The sequence below is a fragment of the Topomyia yanbarensis genome, chromosome 3 (assembly GCF_030247195.1).
Source record: "Topomyia yanbarensis strain Yona2022 chromosome 3, ASM3024719v1, whole genome shotgun sequence".
NCBI classification, from domain to species: domain Eukaryota; kingdom Metazoa; phylum Arthropoda; class Insecta; order Diptera; family Culicidae; genus Topomyia; species Topomyia yanbarensis.
In genome coordinates, this window is record NC_080672.1 from 50,505,239 (window position 1) to 50,520,222 (window position 14,984).

Below are 14,984 nucleotides of genomic sequence, written 5' to 3' on the forward strand. Positions count from 1 at the left end.
ATTTTTTTATTCATCACACAAAATATTTACGATGATATTACTGATTGTATCCACCTAACAGTGACATAGAAACCACATATTCTCAATTAAACAATTAGATTGCACTTCTGAACATAAACGACATATTTAACTTAACCTTGCCAAGTATTCGCCAATTCTAACAGATATTCATTTCATAAAGTTCGTCGCAAAATTTTCTCAGAATTCAGGATAACTTATAAGAATAGTCAACAAAGTTGGATTAACCATTGTGTGCATGAAGAGCACAATGCCTAATTTTAGTAAGTAAAAAATTTGTGTTTCTTTTTTTTCTCATCTTTATCTTGGTAGACCAACCTGTCCGTCAGATAATCGCAGAACTCCAAATGAGAACACTACTTGAGTTCACGAGCAAACGACTAGTCACGAAGTTTTGTAAGCACAGAAGTTCTACTTGCAGAAAAAAACAACCAAATCGAGCCATTATAGCGCTATACTGCCCATGATCGCATATCAGTCCCATAAAGATAGGAAATCCCATAGAAAACGGGACAACTATGCGATCATGGGTAGTATGTATAGTTCTCCTCAAGGAAAAAGTTGGATTAAATCATTTTGTACACGACAGATACAATACCTTAGTTTAAAAGTCGAACTCATCAGAATGAATAAGATATTTTAATAACAATAAAAAAATGTTTAAAAAAAAAGTTTAATCCTTATGTACGACGAGGAGGTGGAATTCACTGGAATGTTGATGTCACTATTATCGATCTCCAAAATAGCCGCGTAGCATGTGATGTCTAAAGCCAAGAATTGATCCACTGGTTTCCTGCTCCCACGTTGTAACAGGCGACAAAGACGGAAATCTTCTTTTCATTTTTTTTGGATCTATCTCCTTTTTTACACATTAGCTTATTATTTATTGGATCTATCTCCTAGATTTTTATATAAACGTGAACATTTATTATGGTACTCCTGGGGGCCAAGTATCCAGAGACTTCGATCATCTTAAATCGTACGCAAATGCCAGTACAGTTTATTCGAATCCCAATCTCTACTAACGACCATTCTCTACCCTTGCAGTTGTTGAGAGTAATATATACAGATATATAGAATACGCAGTAATATATGAAGAATATAATCACAATCAGTGTCGGACTAACATTGCTTTTGTGTGCTTCCTCTGTTTAGATTAAGTAATGACTGGCACCGGTATTGATAAATAAACATCGTGACCTTACCAGGAGTTGTACATTGAAGGAAGACTTGTATCTTCCATCATTACCGTATATTGCATTTTTTTGCAAGAGGAATCGATCCATAATGAAGTTGTCGACCCTACGTTCTTTCAAGCTCTAGTTGGGTGCGTTAACATCGAGGAACTGTCATGACTTCATTACAAATTTCCAACAGTTTCGTAATAACTGCTACAGCCCCAATGCCTATTAGTGGGACTCACCGTCCGCCAGTATCTCATCACCGCCCTATACCTTCCATCAACCATATCTTTCCAGTTATCTATTTTTAGCTTACACATAAAAACCCATAAAACTATTATCAGGAAATAACTTGAACCACAAATTCGTGAACTTTGCTGTGCGTTTTCACAATAAGAATGCTTTTGTATCTCAGAATCTTAAACTTAATCTAACGAAAAAATGAAAATAAATTATGTTTCTTTAAGCATTGGAAGTGGATCATAGAATAAAATTGATATTGATTCTTAACATTTCGTTTTAGTAACATTGACATTAAAATTTTTTTTACATGTATGTTAAATCGAGGTAAAAATTACGTTAAATCGAAATATGTTAAATCGAGGGTATGTTAAATCGTGAGTATGTTAAATCGAGGTATACCTGTATTGTGTTTTTACATCCTAGATTACATGATTCAGTGATCGAAACCCAAAACTTCATAAAGTATTTGAAATTATTAAATTAAAATTTGTTTTTGTTATTTAAATTGACCAAATGATAGTATCGCCCCTTTGGCGATTGTTTACTTTTTCGGTCCCACCTATCAGCATTGAAGTATCGCCCTTACGGTTTTTTACAATAACTACCGTTCTACACCACCGATTTCGTCCGTATTTTTTTCAATAGCGATCATTGTTACTATTTACAGCTGGTATCAGCTTGATAATCCTAAAAAAAATACGAAAATAACAGTTTCGCCTCTAAACTGCTAGCAAAAAAGTATCGCCCTGTTTGTTTGCATGGAGCGTGGAGGGCGAAACTTTAAATAAACAAACAAAAATACAGTTTCGCCCGTTGTATCTTTTGTAAACTACAGCAAAAGATAGAAAGAAAGCAATATCGTAGAATCAAAATTTTTAGGTTAATTTGTTGCGTTTCAAAGCCCTCATTCGCATGTATGAAAAAAGCGTTTTCACAAAAAAAGCGTTGAAATGAAATCGCAGCTTCTGATATCACGCTATCTCTTAAGTGCATGCGTGCATAGTTCCAAATTTTACTTTGACATCGACTTTTTCTAAAGGTGACTTCCCAGTAGTATCCTTGATTTGAATTATTATCGCTAATCCTAATGTCACCGAACAAATAAAAACCTCTCGAAAACGAACCGTTTGGGAAAATCATCATCATTACTGGAATTTTCATTTTCATGAAACTTTTCGATAACCTTCCGTCACTTGCGTTAATGCACTGGGTGCACAGTGCTCTGAAAATCTAGCGAAATCGTCTTAGGGCACCCGCGGGTCTAATTCAGAGCTGTTCTGCGCGGCGAGTTTAATCTGTAAAGAATACTAAAAATTAATTTCTATTCCATAATTTTCAGTTCAGCAATTCGAGAGATCGTGCTCACCGCAAGCCATGAAAAATAGACTACGTTCTGAAGCGATGGTCACTATTTATTAAAAAATCGCGGTTAAATAAAAAATAAAACTATTAAAAAAATTCAAATAGTTTATAATTTTCACAAACTTATTAGGAAAAATTGCTTTCGTAATATTGTGTAGGAAAAAAGCTGAAAATTTCAGTATTTTCTCTATCTGCAACATATAAACCCTTAAGAATACCAATTAATTGGTATACGAATTCGAATAGGTTCGCCAAATTTTGGAAGAAGTCTATAAAATAACCCTTTGAAAACTACCTAAAAATTGTTGTAGTTCTATGCAATAAAACCAAACCATAACCAAAAATGAAATGTATCTATTAATGTGAAACACAGTGAATAATACATATAATAAAGACCCATTTTTATCAATCTCATGGTGTATTTTAGGCTGACAAAATGGGGACATTGACTAAATCGGGCAATTTTTTTTCATTATAATAAACTGAAGCTGTTAAAATATTCTTCTCGTCCCTTGATGTAGTCTGGTAACTACTTCTGATTATGATGAACTTTTTATTTTCGCATATTTCGCATATCTTCATGATAAGGAAAACATGCTCAAGAAAGGATTTACTCGAATTCAGTCTTGTTCGTCTGCTAGAGCCCATCAAACATATATTCATATTTGGCTGATAAAATCGGGGTTTCAATGTATTATAATAGATATTCAGCATTCGAAGGAGTTTCTTGTGAACGAGTGTAGAACGACTTTGGTTCTACTTACTTGAAGTCAGCGGCGTAGCCAGAAATTCGGTTTGGTGGGGGTTTGGTGAAAATCGATCATACTGTCCAAACGGCATAATTCCGAAACCGTAATTTTTGAAGTTTTAAAATTATGCAGAATTATTTTTTCAGAAAATAGTGACAGAGTTCGTGTCTTTAGCGAAATTTTTGAGACTTTATTGTAGTCATGAATATTAACCTGAGAAAATTCACCATAAATACTTCTTGGACGATATACCGTCAAAATTATTTTATCAAATGATGCGCTGTTTAACGTTTGTAAAACTCATCGAAGATACTAAACCTCCGAAATTGGTGGTTTCAAAATGATGCTATCTTGACCTTAAATTACTGTTTTTAAACATTTGACCTATACATATAATTGGTCATATAACAAAAATTAAATGCTCATCAAAATCGATCGGGAACTGCTAGAGTCGAATGGAAATCGTCATTTTTCATAAATTTGTCTCTACATTCGGAAAGTGTTATCCTCGTTATTAATCATATTACGTTTTCGTTTCAACTCGACGCATTCCCAAAATAAAAACCTGTTTTAATCCACCTAGTGGTGCAATTGTGCTTGTCTCATTTGTCCAGACTACGATTCCATGGCTGGTTATGTTCAATACAATGGTGGAGATGAATATTACATGTTCAGTACGATTTGCACATACATTCAATGGATCGACAGCCACGATCTTGAGATACTATGTGATACTGAAACATCACTTGAAACCAGCGACGGATCATGGAGAAAGATCCGGGAGGTCCAGGTCCTGTCGAAAATTTTCAACTTGTTAAGAAATTTTAAACTAGTTTTAATTTTAAAGTAGCAACCCCTCACTGCATACTCCCTCAGGGGCGGTATGATTGACGATTTTTAGAGTGATTGCATAACCTTTCTATATGAGAAAGGCAAAAATGTACCAAAGTCCAAAAAAGTCAATTTTTGTCAAACGAATCTCAATGTTTCATGCATTTTAAAGTCATTTGGCATCAAAAATACAAATTTGATTTTGAAAATTTTTCATTTCAGTTTATATGGGAATTTGCTGCGTGATTGCACTCTTCAACTCGTAACTCCGTAACCGGAAGTCCAATCAATAAAAAAAATCAATTGCAGCCGATGGGAAGGTTGTACCTTTCATTTGAGACTAACTTTGTGCAAATCGGTCCAGCTATCTCTGAGAAACAGAAGTCACATTTTTTTCCACATACACACATACATACACACACAGACATTTTCCGATCTCGACGAAATCAGTCGATTGGCATATGACACTCGGCCCTCCGGGTCGGGATTAGATTGACGAATTTTAGAGTGAATGAGAAAGGCAAAAACATTTTTGGCAAATGTTGAAAGTTATGCATTTTTTTGGTGAGCAGTTCTATGTTTCATAGACATTAAATCAATTTTAACTTCGCTTCCTATTAAATAAAGACCCTTATTACAATACATTTCTACAAAAACGAGATCAATTTGAAAATAAATCTGAGGATTATGATTGATTACAGAACTCTGGAATTTTCTATTGGAATGTTTTCAGGCAGGAATTTGATATTGATGCAATTAGACAACTGTGAAATCAAAACCAATAGATCAGTTACATATCAGGACCCCATTCCGACAATTTATCAAAAGTCCAAATGATGTTAACAACAACAGGTTATCAATCCACGGATCAGATAATTGTTATTGTGATATTGAATTAAATCAGTCTGCATCAATAAATTTTCAACTTCAATCCAATATTTTTTTTGGGTGCTGTGGGAGGGGGTGTTGTACGGTGTTAAACCCCAAAACCTTCTCTTGGCTACGCCGTTGCTTGGAGTTATTTTTTTCGCTTTTCATTTTCCGATATGTTTCAGATCGATCCGATGGTTATAAGTCAGAAAAATTGCAGTGAGAAGGTTCGCACAAAGGAACATTTTTGTACTGATAAGGTATCAAGTTCCTTCCATACAACTTGGAAGTGTTCGGTGATTATTTCTAGCGGTTGTAGATAGTAAAATGAAATACAAAAGTCGTTTTATCGAAATAATGTTTAGCTTATTTCAATGGATTATTACTATACTGAACAATAAATGGGCGACAACAAGTAATCAACAAACAACAAGCCATAACTTTTAAAGTATTCAAAATAGATATTTAAAGTCTTCAGTAAAGTTATTCGCAAAAGTAAGAGCTACAAATTTGCTGAAGACATCATTTCAATATAATCACTTCCAAGAAAATTTGTGAAAATATCTCACTCATAGGGGGATTAATCAGCAAAAGCACAATTCCAGAAGAAAGGCCATATTACCTCCATTAAATTCTCCGAAGATACTATTGACCTAAAATAAGCCGTTTTGGCGTTAATAATAGATTATATGTTTTTGGTCATATTTCTGGCAATGGGAAATGATAAAAATCTTTCGTCCGCATTTAATGTTAAATGTCTCTTTTGATAATAGTTCGATTTCTACAATCTATAGCTTGTTCGAAAGGTATTCGTTAAAGCTGTCTAAAAACATATAAATTGTTAATCTATATTGTCAATTTCGGCAGATAATTTCAAAAAACTGCAAAAAACGCCATTTTTACGCATTCAAACATTCATATCTTGGAAACTAAACATCCGAATCAAAAACAAATTAATAGCGTTCATACTGTTTTTTAGTTCTTTCATTTAAAATTGGTTTGGATAAGATCGGTTCAGCCATTGCTGAGAAACACGAATGAGAATTTGTCCGTTACATACACACACACAGACACACACACACACACAGACATTGTCCCAAATCGTCGAGCTGAGTCGATTGGTATATAAGACTCGGCCCTCCGGGCCTCGGAAAAAATCTTGAAAGTTTGAGCGAATTCTATACATTTCTTTTATAAGAAATGTAAAAAGGTCACATGTTCTTTCAAGCCCCTTAACCAGAGAGCCACAGAGGCAGAATGCGATTTGTAAATGATACAGGTATAAATTTTAAAGTATTCCTTTGCATTGAAGTAACTAGTAGATTTATTCCAGTACCAGGAGAAACTGGAAGTACTCCGGAGCAAACTTTTTTTTTTTCTTTTTCTGGCAGCAAACTGGAGTAAAAGGAATATGTTTTGCGCTTGTTTTCTCCGGAGTAGCTTCCATGTACTGGAACAAACCTAGTGTCTAGGCTATGTCGATAGCACAAAATCCGTGCATTCAGTTGACTACAATGCAATCTCTTCCAAGTCATTAGACGGACAAATTGTTTCGTTGGGAATTATTGTTCCGCAGATATGAATAAATAAAAAAAGTATAACTTACAATTACAACCCACTGCAAGTGGCTGCCAGTTAAGATATTGCCTGCAGATTTTTTTACAGAAGGTAAGTTTTTTGGAATAAATTAAAAAAATCTTTTCCTCAAGATTCCCGATTGCTGGGAATGAGAAAATTCAGTTTTCAGGGATTCGGGAATCTCGGTAAAGTGAAAAATCTCCGGATTCCAGTGAAATAAATTCCCTGGATGGATCCTCTAGTAAAGGAATAATGTGGCCATCTATCTTCAAACGATATAGGGCTGAATACAACCTATTTTATTAAAAACTGGACCGAAGAATATGCGAAAATCTAAATCAGCAATGGATCATGAAAGCATCTTTGTTTCACTTGCTTGTGCGAAAAGATTTTCAAACCCCAGCATCAACTCAAATCAAGAATTTTTCAAGTTCTATAAGGGCTATCATAAAACAAAATATTTCAGGTTGGTGGTAGATCTCGACGTTACATTGTATCCTAACCCATTTAGCATCAAAACTTCGAACTCAATTTCTGAATATTCTAAGACCTTTTGGTGTTTTTGTCACGATTGAAAATATTTTTCACTTTGGTCGTTTTAACCCAACCCACAATCGTGTCCGATTGAGCTAACATTTTGCAAAGATACTTTTTTCGAGGTGCGCATGCTGTTGAGGTGCGTCCAGTTATTAAATTCGATGGTCACTTGTTTCCCATACATGCCATTGGCGCCCCAATATACAATCTTCTAAATAGATGCTCCCTTCGTCGCCTTCACACACCTAGCGTCTACTGGATTCATAAATATACGTGAAATGAACGACAGTCAAACGTAAATTAAGTATGGAGTAGGTGTGCCATTTCCATGTACACAAATTATTTTTTGAAGGTCGTACTGAAAAGAAAAGCCAAAGTAAACACCAAAAAGACGTAAAACTGAGACTCCGCAAAGGACGCCAGAAAACTAAGCTACGGCTCTGCTTATATTTGCCAATTCCTCGTAAATAAAGGTCACTTTCAGCGACGGCGTCGGTGATTGAGTGGTAAGCGTGACCTCCACTCTCTCCAGCTGGTCTGGGTTCAATCTCAGCCGAGGTCGTTGGGATTTTTCTGAGGTGAAAAAATCTGTGGTTGTGAAGTTAAGCCGTTTGTCCCCGGTTCATGTGTTGATGGATCGATATCTAGTCCAGATAGTGGTGTCACCTCTCTGGCGTTGGTAAAGAAGAAGTAGAATCCAACTTCTATACTTACTACCACATATCCTCCTCCCGTGATACTTGTGGAGTGCGCAGTAGTATATACGGGCTCTAGCAATACCAAGTATCGGACTAACATTCCGTTTTCTTTCCTTCCGCAATCTACGTTCGGGCCTAGCCGGCGCGGGTGTTGATCAATAAAACAGATTAGGATTATCAGGAGTTGCACATTGAAAGATGTTTCGCTACTCCCAGGCATAATTATCTACTGATTCCCTGTGCAACTTCAGCTAGTCCAGATCGATTACGTAGTAGCAACCAGGGGTGGTCGCACAAGCTCAAATTCAAGCTCAATAAAGGTGAGGGGACTTTCAGCATTTTTATTGATGCACATTTTGTCGTAACGATTATAGTTTTACCCCTGTTGTATTCAAAATAAAAATTGTTTCAAACTTTGTGTAACCTTGGCTATCTTAAAATATCCAAAAACGGCGATACTTTGAACATTCCAAACACAAACACACCATAATTTCAAAAATGCGAAAAAAAAAGTTAAAAATACTAGAAAAGCATGCCGGATACACCATATGTCCAATACCAGTAGTTTAGGCACAAAACGTTTTGTCTTCTTAAATACGGCATTGGAACCATGTTGCACTGTGCATTAGGTATTAAAACCTTTCGAATGATTTCTACCCGATGGGTGGCAGTTCTCGCAGGTTACTCAAACCCCATTATCCCGTGCAATGATTTTCGATTCATTTCTTACCAGACTACACATAGGGTAAATTTTCGAGTTCAATGAAATCGATGAGGAAGTGTTAAATGATATTCGGGAGCTGAAAACGTCAAAAAATTATTAACCATGTGATCGTGATGATATGTGAAAAATGTGATTGGCTGGTTGGCCTCATATGATTTACCAATAAACTCGACTGCGATAATTATCGAGACATAACGCCCCTCAATATCACTTCTACACTACTCTTCCGTGTCCTGTTTAGCAAACAACGCCCATTAACGGACACTTATCAGTGATTACCACAGAGGATTACGAGCAGACGAACGACAGGCCTCATAATTCTATTCATAGATAAATTAAAATTCATAATCACATGCTTCTTGGTTTCATAGAGAACGAAATAGTTGGCGTCGATCATCTGGCAAAGATGACTAAAAATAAATTCTGCTAAAGAATATTCTGCGACCAATACTAAGATGAAGAGAAGAAATTGGAAAATGGCACTGGAATATGAACCATGAGCTGTACTGATTATAAAAGCATGCTGACGTCGGGAGACCAAAAAACGACAGATTTTGCGCTATACTATATTTCTCCTTAGTCGAGATTAATCTTGGCAGAAACTATTTTTTCTCCATTAAGGAGAAAATAGTTTAAAACTATATTTGTTCGTGAAGAGCACAAAATCTAGAACTATATTAGTTATGGAATTTGCGTTTCGAATTCTCCGAGGTCGATGACATCTTGCAGATTCACTACTGATCACTCAAATGAGTTTCTGGCCGCTACATATCCAAAATCTGCCTTCGTCTCATCAGAATCCGACACTAACTTAAAGACAGAACTACGCTAGTGCCGGATTGACGCTAGCTCCAAAAACAGAGACACAATTTGTGTCTCTGTTTTTGAAGCTAGCCGGGGTACGGCAAATTGTGACATGTTGTGACATATGGGAGAGGGGGAGTTAGCTAGAACGTCACGTAACAAGTTTCTGCAGAAAAATTTTTTTTTTTGATGATTTGTTATGTAATAGGGGAAGGGGGATAAAGAAATTTGTGACAATTTGTTATATGGGGTAAGTCAATTTTGGGCAATTATGAATGGCCCCCCAGCCAATATTATAAATGAGATTTTTTTTAAATCGGAAAGGTTTTTTTGGTGAAATTTAAGTCAGACAGACTTCACATATCGTCCTGAGGAAATAGGTATCATGAAATGAAATTAAATAAATCAAAAAATAAAATATCAATGAGTCACAGATAATAAAAATCCGTTAACAAAAATGTGTTTTTTAAAGAAAATCGATTTAGCTTTTTTCATAGCATTATTGGTGATTATGTTTTAAGTAATTAGTTTCAGGATTCAGAAAATAAATTAAAAAAACTCGACAAAATTTCAAACTGATAATGAAGGCTTGACAAAACTAAAAGTATTTGAGTTGTTAGCACCACCCCCACCTAATGAAAAAGGCTGCTCACGCCAATGCCCCCATTAGTAGGTATGCTGCGTTTACTTGTGCGTAAAAGGAGAGTGTCGATTATATTAGCTTTGGTGGAGATATTTGATGCAGCAAAGGTTATTTAACCACAAAAAATATAAATTTTTATTCGAATATAAAAAGAACTTAAATTGATCTGTCAAATGTTGCAGCAATACTGCACAGTTACCATACAGATTATTTACTTTATACATAGCCAAGTGACAAGTGTGACTAGCAAGTCCGACGTGTTAAAATAAACTACTAAATCAATATTGTTACCGAATGCAGTAGTTTCCGAGTCAATTGATGTTTAATTAATGCAAATTTATAACAATAAACAACACAGATAGAAGCCGACCATTGTAAAAATTGATAATACTGTAATTATATTTACTCATCCCCAGATGGTAAAGGAAAACATTCCAATGCTAAAAGTCGAAAAAGAAAAACTGCACTTTTTCGCCAAAATTATATCAGTTCATGAACACCGCAATAAGTTTCTTATTTTCGAGAAATCCTCATAAATGTGTCTGATGCCTAACTATCGCAGTATTTCTAGTTCTCAGTGCTCCAAACCCCCAAGAAGCTATATCAATGATAAGCCTTTGATACACACCTGCCATATAAATTGTTGCAAAGCCGACTATGCGTAAGAGAAATAATCTTTCATTTCCTATCACAATCTATCTACTAGAAACCTCTTAGCTCCTACAGTTTCCTAACCGAGGTCCCGCATATTGACCGTCCGGTTCTAGTCGAAGTCAAGTTGTATAACTTTCCAAACATAAATTATAATTTTATTTTACCTTCAATGTTTAAACTCTGGCACGAACAACCACCCCGGGAGGAGTCCCGTTGAGTTGAGGAAGCTAGTTCCCTGAAGAGAATGCTGTCCTGCATAAAATAATCGACGAAAGCAGCTGGGTTTTGTCTGGCATATATGCGGCGATTGAACCGATGGTATGACCATGTATCATCTGACGCTAACAAACCCGACGGCATAAACCTGCTAAACGACGACGGAGATGACGACGACGACGACGATAGTCCTTTTCACTGAAGAACCGAACGACAGCAACGATGACGACTTTCACTTGCCACCGAACCGTAATTTACACATATTGAATTTTATCCATTTTAATACTGGGCTTTTGTGAGAGGCGGGCTGGCCGTTGGTTGGAGGTAATAAAAGACACTTCCATCCGTGCACCTTTCTAGACATTTCTCCAATGTGATATTGTCTAACAACTCATTAAAAAGGATTTCCTCCGATAAATAACAACAACCGACTGTCTAGTGAGGGCTGAACTACTTCGGGCTGAGCAACTCTGTTATGTAGAAGGTTTGGGGTGGGGGTGGGGTGGGAAACAAAAACAATCGTTAGAATGAAACTGCCTAGAGTTGTGGGGGTGGTAAGGGGCCATGCATAAATGACGTAGCGTTTTGGGGGGTAGGGAGGGTATACCAAATTTGTGACGAAGTGTGACGAGGGGGAGGGTAGGGTCAGAAGTTGTGCGACGTAGCATTAAGTTTAAAACCCATTGTTTAGAGAAAACAATTTAATGATCCTCCATTCCCAAGAGAAATAAATTTAAATTCAAACAAGTTACTTTTGATGCGGTTTTTCATGAAGTAAATTTTACGATTCGCGGAATTACAATTTCACAAAAATAAGAAAAGATTTTGTATGCGGATTTAACTTGCTACATTAGTTAGTTAATGTTGCTAATTAGTAGACTTAGTTTGGAAGCTGAATTGAATTTTCACTTCGGATTCAACCAAACAAAATTTAGTAATTTAGATGAATCATTGGCAGTTGCAGGATTGTGAACTGATAGAACTTCTCTTCATGCTACCCTTGACATATAAAATTCAAAACAAAACTATCAACACTATATTTGTCGTGAAATGAGCTTATTTTGTACGCAATTTGCCGTTATAATGAAAATGTTGATAAAATTCGTCAAACATTTTGAAAGGATATGTATTTAAAATAATTGAAAAACATATGTAATTTTTTTTTTCATCCCATGGCCGCTTTGCATGGGACGAGGGGGAGGGGGTAGGTAGATGCTACGTTATTTACGAGGGGGAGGTTAGAATTTTGTGACGAAATGCTACGAGGGGGGAGGGAGGGGTCAAAAATCGCTGAAAAAAAGCTACGTCATTTGTGTACGGCCCCTAAGATAGACGGTCAGGCAGGAAAACACAAACGTTTACGGAAGGGAAGTCCATGCTTTTGTACTACCAGTGTACATGAATGCATTTCCATCGGAGACGCTTTACTTCGCCTTCATCGACGGTCGTCGGCATCGACGTCATCATCTGGAGAGTTGCAATTGTTGACTGTTAGTCCAACCGACACGGGAAGAATACCTATTCAAGTGGGTTATCCGTCTTATATGGAAACCGTTGCTAACCACCGACTGTGGACTAGCTATTGGTTAGTTTTATGGATGCTATGGGGAATGGAAGAATGTTCAACGGTTCCTAGTGATGCATCGAGATGTGAAGAGGTTTTTGTGTGGGGTTTAACGGAAAAGCCGCTTTCCTGCTTAAGCTAACAGTATCGTCGGATAGTGTTATATCACGCGATATTGAAGCAATGCTTCTAATTACAGACCGGTAATTGTTTTAGTGGAAGTCTTCCTAAAGTCAAAACACGTGAGAACAACAAAGTTTCATTAGTGATTAATAAGTTGAATAAGTTGATAAACGTGTGAGCGAATTTTCAGCTTCATTCAAGCTTTAGTATGTAAATTATAGATTTGAAAAAATGTTATTTGCAATATTTGATATATAATGGCCGACTGATATATGTTTGGACACAGGAAAAGTCATATCGAATTAGTGCCTAGAAACGCGAAATCCTTCAGATATATTTACAACCTTCAGCTTGAAGGGATAAATTATATTTCCCTTCAGATCGATTTCAAGGCACGTTATTTATGCGAAATCGAAGGGTGGAAATAAAGAACCTTTTTTTCGTTATTTGGCCCATGTTTCACTGCTCAACCTTTAAGATAGTAAAAAGGCAACGCAAAAATAGGATTCTGCACGACCAATGGAATGGTTTCTTGGCTAAGAAAAGGATTTACGCACTCCACTCAGGGGAGCCACTTGTTTTGTTTTCAATCGTCTTAGACCGGGCATAAAAATTACCCATGTGTCCATGTTAGTACGAAGAAATAATCGATTTGCCGGTCTAACTTTTGCGAGTCAGTATTAGAAAAATAACAAAACTTTGGTCCACTAGGCACAAAGGAAAAACCTGGTTGATTTTATTCACGAACCTTGGAAAACGAAGAAACATGTTTATCGGTAACATGCAGGAAAATTTGTTTGGTAGAAAAAAGGTTCACCAATTGATTGAATGCAGCCTTCCTCGATTTTCTTGAATTTCAGTGCCCCATACGGTATAATGAAATCCTCGATGTTGAGAGAGTCGAAAGTTCAACAGAAGCTATAAAAAGGAAAATTGATGAATTTTTTCTCGTTCCTTGGATAGAGTGAAAAAATTGGAACCACGAAATATATTCTTAGTTTTGTGAATTATTACACGAGCAAATGACAAAGATGTTTTGATTTTGTAAACTAATTCACAACCACGAAGACCGGTTCAAGACTGTGATGTAATGAATCATAAATCAGTCTACGTCATATTGTTGAACCGCAAACAATGTTCCTAAATCTATGGGTAAAACCACGAGTCAACATTTTATTTATGAATAATGTGGTTAATGTTATGAACTAATTCCGTGACAAAAAAAATTGAATTGGTAGTGACATAGTGGAAATCGTGATTGAAGGTACACAAAAAAAAACTGTTCACGGGCCCATGTTTTTCCAGTTGAGTTGGAAACCTTGTAATATTTTAAAACCATACTACTGCCAGTCTCCTTACACGGAAAAAATCCGTTCATAAATACACGAACAAATAATCGCGATTATAGTACAGTGAAGACCCGTTTTTATCAGTCCCTTGGTGAATTTTAGGTTGATAAAACAGGGACATTGACAAAATCGGGACATATTTTATTCCTTCTTTTTTAAGAATCCGAAGCTATTTAAAAATCTTCTTTAGGCTCTGGATATAGCCTCATAACCCTTACTGATTGCACGGTGCTACAGTCATTTTGTACTTTTCAAGAGACCTAGTATAGGTTGTAGATCTCATCAAATGCAACACAAAACAATGTATGAAACATGTTGTATACCCTCAAAATCTTTCGACATTAAATTTTAATTTGCGTCATTATTTTTCAACCGATTTTAATTTTTTTGTGTGTTTTGGAAAGAAGAAGAAATATTTCCTTTTGAAAGGTATGCTGTGTTATGTTCTTTTGTTAAAAGTTTTATGCGGTTTTGGGACAACAATATGAAAGCTACCATTATTTTGCTATTTTTTCATTAAAAATAAAAAATTGCTCAACATTTTTATTAGTAAACGTCTTTGTTTTAAAGAAAATTTAATTCTGCATCTATTATTGATCAGAATCAGTTGAAAAATGGCTGAGTAATTTTTTTTTACAAATTAGAAACCTGCTCGCATGAACAAAGGGTTAGTGAGGTATTGTCTGGCACTATAAGATGCTATAATTATATCTTCCGTTATTTTATCCAATTTCATGTTCAAAGTTCACACACATACTTTTGAATGTATACGTAATCGAACAAAAACAAATGTTTTTTTTTTTTTTTTGAAAATTTTATATGACCCTTAAAAGTTCATGC

General features: G+C 35.9%; 1 protein-coding gene across 1 annotated transcript in view; it reads left to right on the forward strand.

Moving 5' to 3' along the window:
* Nucleotides 1-14,984, forward strand: part of LOC131693197 (MOXD1 homolog 2-like) — a 321,492-nt gene that overhangs the window by 61,170 nt on the left and 245,338 nt on the right. The window lies entirely within an intron of this gene.